Raw genomic sequence first — 13263 nt, 5'->3', positions numbered from 1 at the left:
TTTTTTCAGCGTGGTGTCCCCTTGTATGTGGTGTAGGACGGAAGGAAAATCGTCTAGTCGGTCGGGTGGTTTGAGAGAGAGAGAGAGAGAGAGAGAGAGAGAGAAATGGGGTTTAACGTCCACTCGACACATACTAGGTCATTTCGGGACTAACATATGGTTCAATTTTATTTCCATAATTCGCTTGCGCGTAGGGTCTTTAGCAGTGAGAGGAAACCGGAGGACCCGGAGAAAACCCACGAGGTTGGATAGGCGACCCTACTCTTTGTCACGTACAACCGGGGAATCGAAACCCCGCCAGTTTACTCAATGACAAACGTGCTAACCATTCAGCCATCCAACCCCCCGGATGGTTTGAAAAACCGGGACCCCGTGTACACGTTGGCGTCCACCTTAAAAAATCTATTCACCGCTGAAATTCACCAAATCTGATTAAAATACAGATCAATATTTCGTTTCATTTTTTATACTTTCGATGGCCTACACTACATGAAGATCTGACCAGTTGTAAAGGAAGTCCGAGTCAGGTGTCATACGAGCGGCTTTTGACCTTATGACGTCAGACATTGATTAATCAATCAGCGTTGACGTTTCTAGTGGTGTATCCACAGTTCCGTGCAGAGCACGCCAAAGACTCGCCGTAACAGACCGTTTTACTGGCTAATTCCTCACATCAACCAGAACGCCTGTTATATAACAACTCTTCCAGATCCTAGTGTAGTAAAGACCAGTAAAACGAAATTTTGAACTATAAAAAAACGAAACGAAATAGTATGTGTTTTAATCAGATTGAAATTCACTTGCTATAGCTGTTCGGGTAAAATTTACCCCATAGCACGCAATAATGGCGTCTTTTCGTATTCATCATCACAGTTGGTGCAGAAAAGTAAGACGTTAAACCCCATTTCATTCATTTAATCTCTATTCCTGTGATTGTTACGTTAGCGTGCGCGCGCTGTATCATAAAGTCTGTCATTGAGTCGACTGGCGTGGTTTCGAATCCCCGGTTGTACGTGGCAAGGAGTAGGGTCGCCTGTCCAACCTCGTGGGTTTTCTCCGGGTCCTCCGGTTTCCTCCCACTGCTAAAGACCCCTACGCGCAAGCGAATTATGTAAATAAAATTAAACCATACGTTAGTCCCGAAATGACCTAGTTTGTGTCGAGTGGACGTTAAACCCCATTTCTCTCTCTCTGTGATTGTTACTTAACCTGATTCGGACAGAATATAATAGGCTACATGTAGTTAATTAGCAATAGGATAATAAAATAAAAAATAGGCTACCTAATTTTAATTATAAAATTAATTGAGTTTTTCTCCAGGAATTTGATACATATTCTATACTCTTCAAGAAATTATTTACATCGTTGATAATAGAGGAAGGAAGCTCACTGACGCCATTGTCAAGGTTGATAGTCAGTCAGGCTCCCATGTTTTTGATAGAACAGTAATCTGTTGGCGACAGCAAATTCCCCTTGTCTGATTAGCCTTCATGCTGAAGATAGGGGGGATTTCAAATTCTTTGATAATGGTTGGAATGCATGATATTTTTTTACTAAGAATCTTTCTTTCTAGTTTTTAATAACGACAGACTTAAATAACTATTCATGGAAAACGTGACCACAGAAATTTAATCAAGACTTGGTCGTGATATCTTGGCGCCAAACCGTCTGATATCTAACCAAACACAGGTCTGCCGGCAGCAAGGTCTTTCTCGAATATCCAGTCATTATTTGAGATTGTAAACGCTTGGTCCTGCTTATAATTCCTCATCTAATATTAAGTGCAGGAGTACCGCACTATACACGCAAAACAAAACCGATGTGATAATCCTACGGACAAGAGAAACAACACAGATTTTGCAAGAAGTAAAGAAATCATCAAATCAAGTGAATGGATCCTGGGGGCAAGACGCAAGCGTTCGCTGCGCGGTACAGTCCCGGGCTTGAATAATACGGACTTCGCTAAAAATTAAAAAAGAAAAAAAAGAAAAAGAAAATTGATATACAAGAAAGGTCTTCCGAGTGGTGATAATCTGCGTTAAACGTCATGAATCAGAACGTCAAAAAAGGTTAGGTCTATTTGATAAGGCCAACTTCAAGTTTAGTCAAAGGTCACGAGATATGAACAGGGCTAGCACTAATCCCAACCCTAACCGTAACCTACAATCTCGCAAACAATCACGTGCCCTAACCTTGTTTACATCTCAGCGACCTTGATGAAAATTGAGCTGGCCTTAACAAATAGATTTAGCCGGTCAGAAAATATAACAATAATAAGGTCGATTATACGAATATTGTGTACCCCTTACCCCTGGGGTGCGAATTTTTCCGAACGTCCGGAAAAATAACGTTTCTTTATAGTTCTTTCAGGGCGCTGTGGACGTGTAGATTGTGCTGGTCGTCATATGTTTGGCATAAACCGAATGAATCGTCGAAAGACTGGCCATTTTTTGTGAGAGCCATCTGTACAGATTAGAAAGATCCCTTCGATCCCATGCCCCTTATGAATAGTATTACTATCGACAATACGATGAAACCCCGTTATAGGGGCGGTACTCAACGGAAACCTTTTTGTCTGGAAAATTGCATGTATGTAGTAACATTTTATAGCGCATTCCATGTATCCGCACTTGTCTATTAAAACAAAAAAATAAAAAAAACCAAAACACATATTCTTATGATTTATTATCAACATATTTTTACAGCGTACAAAACCGTCCTCGAAAGCAAACACTTATATGGTCCTTTTAGAGTCTAAATGATCATGTCTAAGTATCGTCTGCTCGCTGTTTGAACATTATGTCAGATTTCCAATTATTCCTTTACAATATTCTAAAATAATGTCGTCTGGCACTCTAAGGTTATGGCGCCAAGCCCATGCGAACATATGACAGAGGGCGCACGACAGGAATAACCGTGGCATATTCCTGGTATAATATAAACAAAATTACTGAGAAAATTTCCACACTGGCGCCATCGGACTCTGTACAGCCAGAAGAAGAGTCACTGGGTCTATTATGCATGTAAATGGCCATTTGAGAACAATATTTGATAATCAAAGATGGTGCTGTTTGGGAGCTGATCATTTACAATATTACACACGATAATGACGTATATTACCAAAAACCGTAATGACGTTAATTTCATGAATGTCTTAATATAACTAACGCGTTATTGAGAGAGAGAGAGAGAGAGAGAGAGAGAGATGGGGGGGGGGGGGGTAACGTCCACTCAACACAAACTGGGTCATTTCTGGACTAAAAAGGGTTCAATTTTATTTCAATAATTGTCTTGCCCGTGGGGTCGAACATGGAGGACCCGGACAAAACTCGCGTGGTTGGACAAGCGACTCTATTCGAATCCACGTTACTTGACTCAATGACAGACCTTATGATGCAACGCGCATGCGTTAACCGTTCGGGAAACCCCCTCGCCCCCACCCCCCTAACACGATAGGAGGAAGGATGTACTGTTTGTGCTTCTGAGAGACCCCTTTATTTCATTACGTTATCATGCAACGCGCACGTGTTAACCATTCGGCAAATCGAAACCACGCCAGTTGACTCCATGACAGACCTTATGATACAGCGCGCACGTGCTAACCATTCGGCCACCCCCCACCCCCCACGACGTATTAAACATGTATAGCCAATTTGCCGTATTCACCAACCGTGAGAATAATAATTATTTACTATTAGTCGTTCTATTAAAGCGAGAATTTCATATTTTCAAAGAAAGTCAAAACATGTTGTCAACTCACTATTATACGATCATAGGCATTATTTCCCACAGTTAAAATTCATTGACACCGTAAATAATAACACAATTACCTCCCTTGTTTTCCTATTCCCCCAATGGAATAGCTATCTTCAAACGTTTGAATTTGAAGTTGAAAATGATATTTTTGCCAATTTCTCAACTGGCAATAGTGAATTATAGGATTAATAGGATTATTCTTTAACAAGGTAAGACTGTTTATAGATACTATCTATTTTAGGGCTTTTTAAAATACATTTTAAAAATATAACTCAAAAACATGAAATTGCAACTTTAAGAGAAAGGTCCACTAAATCATTATCATTAAATGGCGTTTAGAAGAAGTGCTATATCATTCATGTTTCAAAAGAACTCGTTCACAGAGAATTCAAACCGAGGTCCCGTGTACGCAAAGCGACTTTTAGCAGTTGGAATTCGATATAAGAATAGGCCATAGTGCCACTGCCCGGGCAAAATTTCCCTCATTTTACACCGTATAGCATATACCCTTCTTTATTAGCCTTGTCGGTACAGAACTGTAGGACGTATAACCGCATATCATTTCATTAGTACATTTGGTATCATTCCTGAGTAATAAGGAACCGCTGACTGTTGGAATTCGAAACCAAGGTAGGTCGTAGGGCCGCTTCACGAGCAACATTGTCCTAAAAGCACATTGCAATTTAAGGCGTATGCCCACTTCTTTATGGCGGGTGTGGCGCCAGGCAAGGTAAGCTTACTCTTCCGGACACCTGTTACCATGGTTTGTGGTGTATTTTGTACACGGTGAACAGCCCATTTGCTGATTACACCATTTTGCCTATCCCATTTTTTTTAGGACTTCGAATTTTGTCTAATGGTTTGGATTGTTCGTACTTGGTTTTATTTTATCAGTACAAAAAAAGCACCAAGTCGGCAGAACTGGTTTTTGTACTAGTATTTTTAATATTGTCGGCAATGCTTTGATCTCAGAAAATCCACTTACGCAAAATTCCTTTAGGAGTAAGTTGTCGACCATTTCTAATATAGATAGAGCCCAAGACACTATTTATCTCTTCGTGTGTAGAAAATATTTCATACGGATATTTAATATGTCATTATGTTTTTATATCCGCCATGTAACTCAAATTTGTCATTCACGATTATTGAAAATGTCATGTAAGGTTTTTAGACTAGGAAGAAGTTCTATTAAATGCATTGATTGTTTTTCGCATCCGCTATGTTTCTAGTCTAAGATGGCGTTTTGTTATTCTTGCCACAAGAAAGTAATATGTCATGGCTAGAGGTGTTATTATCGTTCTAGTTGGTTACATGCTTTAATTATTGACATAAATGTCTGGCCTGACGGGCATATTGGCCTTGCATAACAACCCAGATACGTAACAACATGTCTGCGATTCGCGCGTCTATTTCCCTTAATGTCCATGAGCTATTGTTCATAAGGCTGCACGAAAAGCGGATAAGATATTGACACAAAAGCCAGAACAAAATGAAGACGTGATTTGCAACTTATCAGCCCTATTTATGATGTTTCTTCCGTATTTCAATATGAACACCGCATTACAGTAGTTTAATTTGAAAAAACTAGTCCCATTTCTAGGCCCTGTTTCTCGAAATCTTAACTAAAAGATAAAATCCAATTTTAGTAGATACTTCAAATTGCTAAAATTGAATTTTATCTTAGTTACAATTTCGTGAAACAGGCCCCAGGTTCTGAAAAGAGGAATTCCATGATGGTTTATCGCCGAAATGTTACAAACGTTGCGACTAGAGTTTGCTTGCAAGTCCAAATGTGATCATGATATACACAGGATTGTCAATTATATAAAGTAGGTGAGACGCTGGCTCGCTAGCCTGGAGGTCGGGTGTTCGATCCCTGCATTGACCGAGAAAGGTCATCCAGATTTTCCGGCGTGGTTCCCCCTTGTCAGTGATGCAGGACGGAGGGCCAGTCAAGAACAGTTGTCTATTCGTTGGGATGGGACGAAAACCCGAGGTCCCGTGTACACATTGCCATGCACGTAAAAAATCACTTGACAGTTGGAATTCGATATAAGAGTAGGCTATAGTGCCGCTGTCCGGGCAAAATTTCCCTCATAGCACACTGTATGGTGTATGCCCGTCTTCATTAGCCGAGTTCGGAGCAGAAAAATAGGACGTTAAACCCCATTTCATTTCATTTCATTTCCTTTGACATTCTGATTTTTCATATTAGTTTTCCAGACGAGGGTTACTATCAATGCCTTTGAACTGGATAAGTGCTCATTAACAACGTACTAGAATTCAGTCGGACCTTCGCTTAGACTTAATCTTTTTTTTTTTCAAAACCTGTTATACATTGCGAAAAATTAAGCAGTGACATTTCAAGAGTTTTAGATTAATTCTGATCTTCGTGACAATTCTGAAATATTTTGAAAAGAGGCAAATTTAAATAAATGCATTGAGAGAATGAATGAATGGAATCTTTCTCCAGATATTTTAACAATTTTTCCAGACAATCTACATAGCGCTTGTCTCACTTACATACTAATAAGAAACGCAAAATCAATCGCGAGGGTTTTTTTTCCATGTCTACCGTCTTACGTCAGATTTGTATCTGCTGCTGGCTTTTGAGAATTAAATAAGTCGTCTGCTGTCTCGTAATATATTGATCGTTCCGCGCACCTTCCGTGTTCCTTTTGCTATCTTTTTTTTTCTCTTTCGATCCGGGATCTTTGGAAAGAACAAAATTAAATTCTGTTTCAAGGATCGATTTTGGTGCTAATGTATTTTCTTATTCTTATTTCCAAAAATATAAGGTCTAGATACTTCTATTGACAATTTGCTATGCACGTTATTCCGTTAAGATGATGTCAAGGAAATCGTTATGGTATCTTACTGTCTTCGGTGAACGACCATCGAGAAAAAAATAATCGTCTGGAACTTTTTGCAGATTTTTTGCAGTTGGTTTAAAATCAATACACTGACATATAGTACAGTGTGAGGCTTCAAATATCTAATTTGTTTTCTAGACCGCCGTACGCAAGGAAGCATATTTAAAGGCTCAATACCACTCTTCTTGTAACTGAATAATATGTCCCAATCTTTATTCTGATCAACAAATTGTACTATTTTACAATATTCCAATTAATTGATGATACAAATTTCATCTTAACACACCTAATTTAGAAAATTGGAAAAATTCAACTAAATGATTTGAAAAGCCTGACGTAAAGCTTTTCAAATGTGACTTGTATTTAAAAATATTTTTGAACCCTCTGGACAAGTAAAATAGGATTTAATGGATAATTTACACAACAGGTAGGACACTAACACATCTAGTACTTAGAATAAGGCTATTTTTTATTTTCTGGAGCTGTCAAGCCAGCAAGCGTGTTATTGTCCCTTTAAAATATATATATAGTATTTCAGACAGAGAGGCAAATGGGGTTCTAGCGCATTTTGGGACTAACAGATGGTCCTCTGTCGATAATAAAGAGGGAAAAGAGCAATTCTCTTTCTCACCTTCCCCACTTTTCAATATTTTTTGTTGACCTCTTGGTCTTCAATAAAAGATTTTTTAAGAGTGATGGAATTTAGATTTTCTGTCGGGTTTTATGGAATAGTCACGAATTTGAGACGGAAGGATCAGAATGTAAACAAACGTGAATTAGGGAAATCACCTAGAAAAATGATGTCACAGCCTGTAGATTCCTTTGACTTAGGAAGAAATCGAAACGGCCAACCCCCTTTCAATATTTTCATCAGAGGATTGTGACGTGTGTATCTTTCTACATATAAAGATAATGTTGAACAAAATGTTATAGGTCAAGAAGTGTGGTTCATTGAATGTTGAAGTCTTTGAGTGAAGCACCACGAGTCTTAATCCCGTTGAACAGCTGACGGCTATATGGGTGACCTCCCGGTTTCGCTGATTAACCGGATACTGGAACACTCGAGCTCAGTTTTATTGTTAGTAGTACAATGACTAATTAACCATTGTCGGTGACTGTCCTGGCTGATATACAAGTTAATGTCCGCTTCTATCACCGGTTATATCGCAGACAGTTTTTTTTCGAAGGAACTGGCTAGTTCCAGAAACAAACTATTGGGATAGGCGGGAAAAATCGAGCGAAGTGACTACTAAAAGACAGCTTGCCACCAGGACCCAAGACAACTAGCACATTGACTGCGGACAGTGGCACTCCCCTGTCAAAATGCCTCCATAACAACGTACAACAGAACCATGGGATAGAGGCGGATACGCCCTTACTGACAATAATCACCCGAAACGAAAACTGTCCAGTGCAGGCAACGACATCATTAAGATGGGTGCAAATGGAAAAATGGCTTTAGACTACAAGTACTTAAATTACTAGTAATTGGAGATCGGAGCAAGGGACATTGCCTAGTAGTTAGGATGGGACAAAAAACGGGGTCCAGTTGGCGTGCACATAAAACACTTGGGAATACGGCGAAGAGTAGGTGGAAACGGCGCTGTCCGACCCTCCACCCCCACCCCCCCGCCCACACACACACACACCCTTATAGTCCAATGCATGGCGTATGCCCTTTTTTATTAACCCGGTTGACCCAGAACCGTAGAACGCTAAACCTCATTTCACTTAATTTAATAAAATTTCTCATTTACAATGTGCAGTTTGAAAATTGCCATTCTTCCACTAATATAACAATTCTCAGCTAAAGTAAAACACATCCATATCTTTTTTCAATTTATGTGCAGCTAAAATGATTCTGAGTTCCTTCAGAAACTACATTATTGTTGCCGATCAATCACTGTCGAGTATGGCGATTTTTGTACATGGAAACCATTTACCAATGTGTCTCAAAAGCCTGGTCGTACCATTTAGAACTACGAAAGGGTAAAACACTGGCACCTTGGGGACGACAGTTCGATTTTTTTTAATATGATAATGTCAAATATAGCGAACGAACAGCAAAATGTAATTTATCAATTTTCATCTCGATCATTGAAAACTGGCAAGAACTTATAACCATAATCCGTTAGTGCTAAATGCTACTAGAGGATTATGTTCAACATCAGTATGGGGATGAGGCAGTTAAGTATGTACGTGTCAGCTTAGTAATGAAATGAAATGGGGTTTTAACGTCCTATTGTTATGCCCCGTAATATTGTAATGAAGACGGACATACGCCATACATTGTGCTATGAGCTAAATTTTACCCGGACAGCGGCACTACGGCCTACTCTTTTATCGAATTCCAACTGTTAAGGGATCTTTTACTTGCACACGGGACTTCCGTCTTGCATCACTGACATGGGGGAACCACGCCGAAAAATCTGGATGAACTTTCTCGGTCAATGGAGGGATTGAACACCCGACCTCCAGGTTAGCGAGCCAGCGTCTTACCCACTTAGCCACCGTGACCCTCCGTCAGCTTAGTAAACTAAAGGTAAATATATTCAAGTGTGCAACAGTCTAATATTCTTTATGAAGAATGACGTCACGTTGTACATTCATATATACAGAGTCTCCAGTTTACTAAATGGTAAGAGGAGACTTGTCGAAACGTTGTGCTTGTGTATAATAAATCCAGGAATTGTTTTTCCATATGACTATGTTAATTCAACTTATAACCAGTTTTGCAGAGAAATACGTGTGGAACTTATATTAATATTTCCATGGAAACAAGCGAGGTTAATAAGGTTTCTTCATTGTGCACCAAATCGTATGGTTTGGGCTTTGACTCTGTCTCGAGTCTCAACCCCTTACCATCCATCCTAGTTGGCTTTGGGTGTAAGCCCCCCGCCCCCCCCCCCCCACCAAAAAAAAAAATAAAACAAAAAAAATCGAGTTCTAATTCGAGCAGATCCGAGTTTTATGGGTATAGGGAAACAGAACAAGTTGTTTTTAAAAACCAGATATATAAATGCCTTCACGAGCCATGACATATTTTGGTTGAGTCAAGGGCAACAATTCTACCAATAATTGATAAATTCAGCTCAGATTCCAACTCATTTCAGATCTAGTGGACATATGGCTACATTCTGAGTTTCATTAAATGTAGACTATCACGTTCACATGTTAATTTGGTCGTATTTTGGCCAAATCAAGTGCAATAACTCCGTGGTTAGTTAATTCAAACTCATCATTATATTCACAAGCAGGTGTAGGCATGGGTCGACGATAATGGCCACCCACATTAATAGGATCGGGCGGGGTAGACAACTTGAAAATTGTTACGTACATCCGGGGAAGCGAAACCAAGCCAATTGATTCAATGACAGACCTTATGATACAGCGCGCACGTGCTAACCGTTCAGCCATCCACCCCCTAGTGCGGGTTAAAAGAAGTGCTATCGTACTTTCTGCAACTTATTAACCAGTTTAAAAGGTAAGCCAGCTAACAAAGAGTTAAAATTTATGATCAAAGCATTAACAAGTGTCTTAGTTGCTTGTAAACTTATGAATTGTCTTATTTGTTCTATCTTTCTAATGTTACAATACCAGATTTTATAAACATTATTAACTTTATATTCCATATTCATATCTTTATCAAAGATGGTACCGGGGGAGGGGGGAGGGGGTTAGCGCGTTGTATCATAAGGTCTGTCATTGAGTCAAATGACATGGTATCGATTCCCCGGTATGCGTGACAAAGAATGGGGTCGCCTGTCCAACCTCCGGTTTCTTCCCACTGCTAAAGACCCCTACGTGCAAGCGAATTATTGAAATGAAATTGAACAATACATGTATATGTTAGTCCCGTAATGACCTCTCTCTCTCTCTCTCTCTCTCTCTCTCTCTCAAAGATGGTACCAATATCGATACAATATCACTATCAACAATAGCAAATTTAATTTTAACAACTGCTTGTTTCCCGCAATTAAAATATATTCAGTTTTGTCATCATTGAGTTTTAGAAATAGAACATTTTTCGATATCCATAATCGGATTTCAGAAATACGTTGGGCCATTTTAAATTTAGAATTAACAAAGGAAATGGGGCTTTGGGGGTGAAAATGGAATATACAGCTGTGTGTCATCTGCATATAATTTCAAATCAAGACAACATTTTCGAAGAGTTATATACTAGAGATGATGTATACAAAGTAAATAAATAGGACCAAGGATTGAGCCTTGTGGTACACCAAACACTAATATACACTCAGAGGATGATTTACCATTTATAACAATACTATGTTTCCTTCCAATTAAATAGCTTTATAAATATTTTAGTGCAGAACAACCAATACCAAATTTAAAACAAAGTGCTTTGAAATTTTATAATTAATAATTATCAACTCAGATAACTGCACCCTGTCGACTAGTTTCATTATGGATGTTACACAGTCTTATCGAACTCTATTGTGCATTTGATCCCCGTCGCGCCCCGCCCATTCACGAACGTCGGTTACGCGTTACAATAGCAGCCCACGATTTTGAGGTAATGAATTTAAACTCAGCAGTCAAGTATCGACCCCTTCTTGATCCTGACGCTAGTTAAAACTTGAATATTCTTCCTGTAATCTTATTATATATGTATTTTAACACTCGATATACATGTATATTGATAATTATAATCTATGTTTATATCATTTATGTGTCTTGCTTTTGGGAAGCCGATTTATATAAGCCTTTGGCTTGTTTCGGTAACCTGTGAATAAAATATTGGGGGGGGGGGTAAAAAAGAATCTAAAAGGATGAAATGATCAACGGTATCAAATGCAGCAGATATATCTAATAAAAGTAATACGATGATGATTGTATTTCGTTTCGTTTTTTATTGTTCAAAATTTTGTTTTACTTGTCTTCACAACACTAGGGTCTGGAAGAGTTGTTATATAACAGGCGTTCTATTGGATGTGGGGAATTAGCCAGTGAAACGGTCTGTTACGGCGAGTTCTTGGCGTGTTCTGCACGGAACTGTGGGTAAACCCCCTAAAATAGTTTTGAAATAAAGCTAAGGTTGGAAACGGGTCTATAATTGTTTTAAAACATTGCAGTCAGGATTTGTCTTTTTTTTTATTCAATTTTCGTCGGGTCCTTCGGTTTCCTCCCACTGCTAAAGACCCCTACGCGCAAGCGAATTATTGAAATAAAAAAATTTAAACCATATGTTAGTCCCGAAATGACCTAGTGTGTGTCGAGTGGACGTTAAACCCCATTTTTCTCTCTCTCTCTCTTTTTAATCAAAGGTGACATAACAGCATTTTTAAAAATACCAGGAAACATGTATCAATTTATAATGTCTTTTAATACGGGATTAATGTTGGATAAACATTTTTTAAGCACGTGTTCAAAAGTGCAACAAGGTAAAAAAATTAATCAAACACTCTTATGTTGGTCTGACACAGACATGTTGATATTAAATTCAATCTTCGGGCGATTTTTTTTTGACGGATTTTATGCAATGTAACACAAAAAGCATAGTTTTAATTTCCACGTGTGTTGAATAACTGTATATCAGACTACTTAGCAAAATCAATGCTTTCAATACTCATGACAGGAGGATCGGGATTCTGATTACATATACTGTCCCATTCTTTGATTATTTAAAAAATCAACTGGATAAAAAGGTGTTTATGTCCTACTTTTCTGCACCAACCGGGATAATGAAGACTGGTAAAAACCATTTCGTCTTCATTATTCCGGTTGTTGCAGAAAAGTGGGATATTATGTAACTCCATTTTTTTTTCACTCATTCATTGTTGATTTTCGGGCGTCACAGTGGCTAAGTGGGAAAGGCGCTGGTTCGCTAGCCTGGAGATCGCGTGTTCGATCTCTGCATTGGCCGAGAAAGTTCATCCAAATTTTCCGGCGCTGTTCCCCTATTGTCAGTGATGCGGGACGGAGGGCCTGACAAGAACCGAGGTCCCGTGTACACATTGGAGTGAACGTAAAAGATCCATTGACAGTTGGAATTCGATAAAAAAAAAAGTAGGCTATAGTGCCGCTGTCCGGGCAAAATTTCCCTCATACCCAACTGTACGGCGTATGCCCATCTTCATTATCCCAGTTCGGAGCAGAACAGTAGTTCGTTAAATCCCATTTCATTTCATTTCTTTTGTTGATTTTCAACAGGGAGCGAACGGTGGCTCTGTGTATGAAATAGCTTTATTTTATTTAACCGTTATCTCACCGTGACTCTATAATTACATTACAAATATAGAATTATATAAAGAGAAAGGAATGGAATTCTACGTCCACTAGGTCATTTTGAGACTAACATATGGTTCCATTTTTTATTCACAATAATTCGCTTGCAAGATGGTGTCTTTAGCAGTGGGAGGAAATGAAATGGGGTTTAACGTCCTACTGTTCTGCTCCTATGCTGGGCTAATGAAGACGGGCATACGCCATACAGTATGCTATGAGGGAAATTTTGCCCGGGCAGCGGCACTATGGCCTACTTTTTTTTGTACGCCCACATTTTCATGTGGACGTATAATTCGCTTGCGCGTTGGGGTCTTTAGCAGTGGGAGGAAACCGGAGGGCCCGTAGGACCCGGAGAAAAACCCACGAGGTTGGACAGGCGACCCTA

Source organism: Patella vulgata, chromosome 1 (genome assembly GCF_932274485.2).
Source record: "Patella vulgata chromosome 1, xgPatVulg1.2, whole genome shotgun sequence".
NCBI classification, from domain to species: Eukaryota; Metazoa; Mollusca; class Gastropoda; family Patellidae; genus Patella; species Patella vulgata.
The sequence above is the reverse complement of the archived record's forward strand: the minus strand, read 5'-3'. Positions refer to the sequence as shown.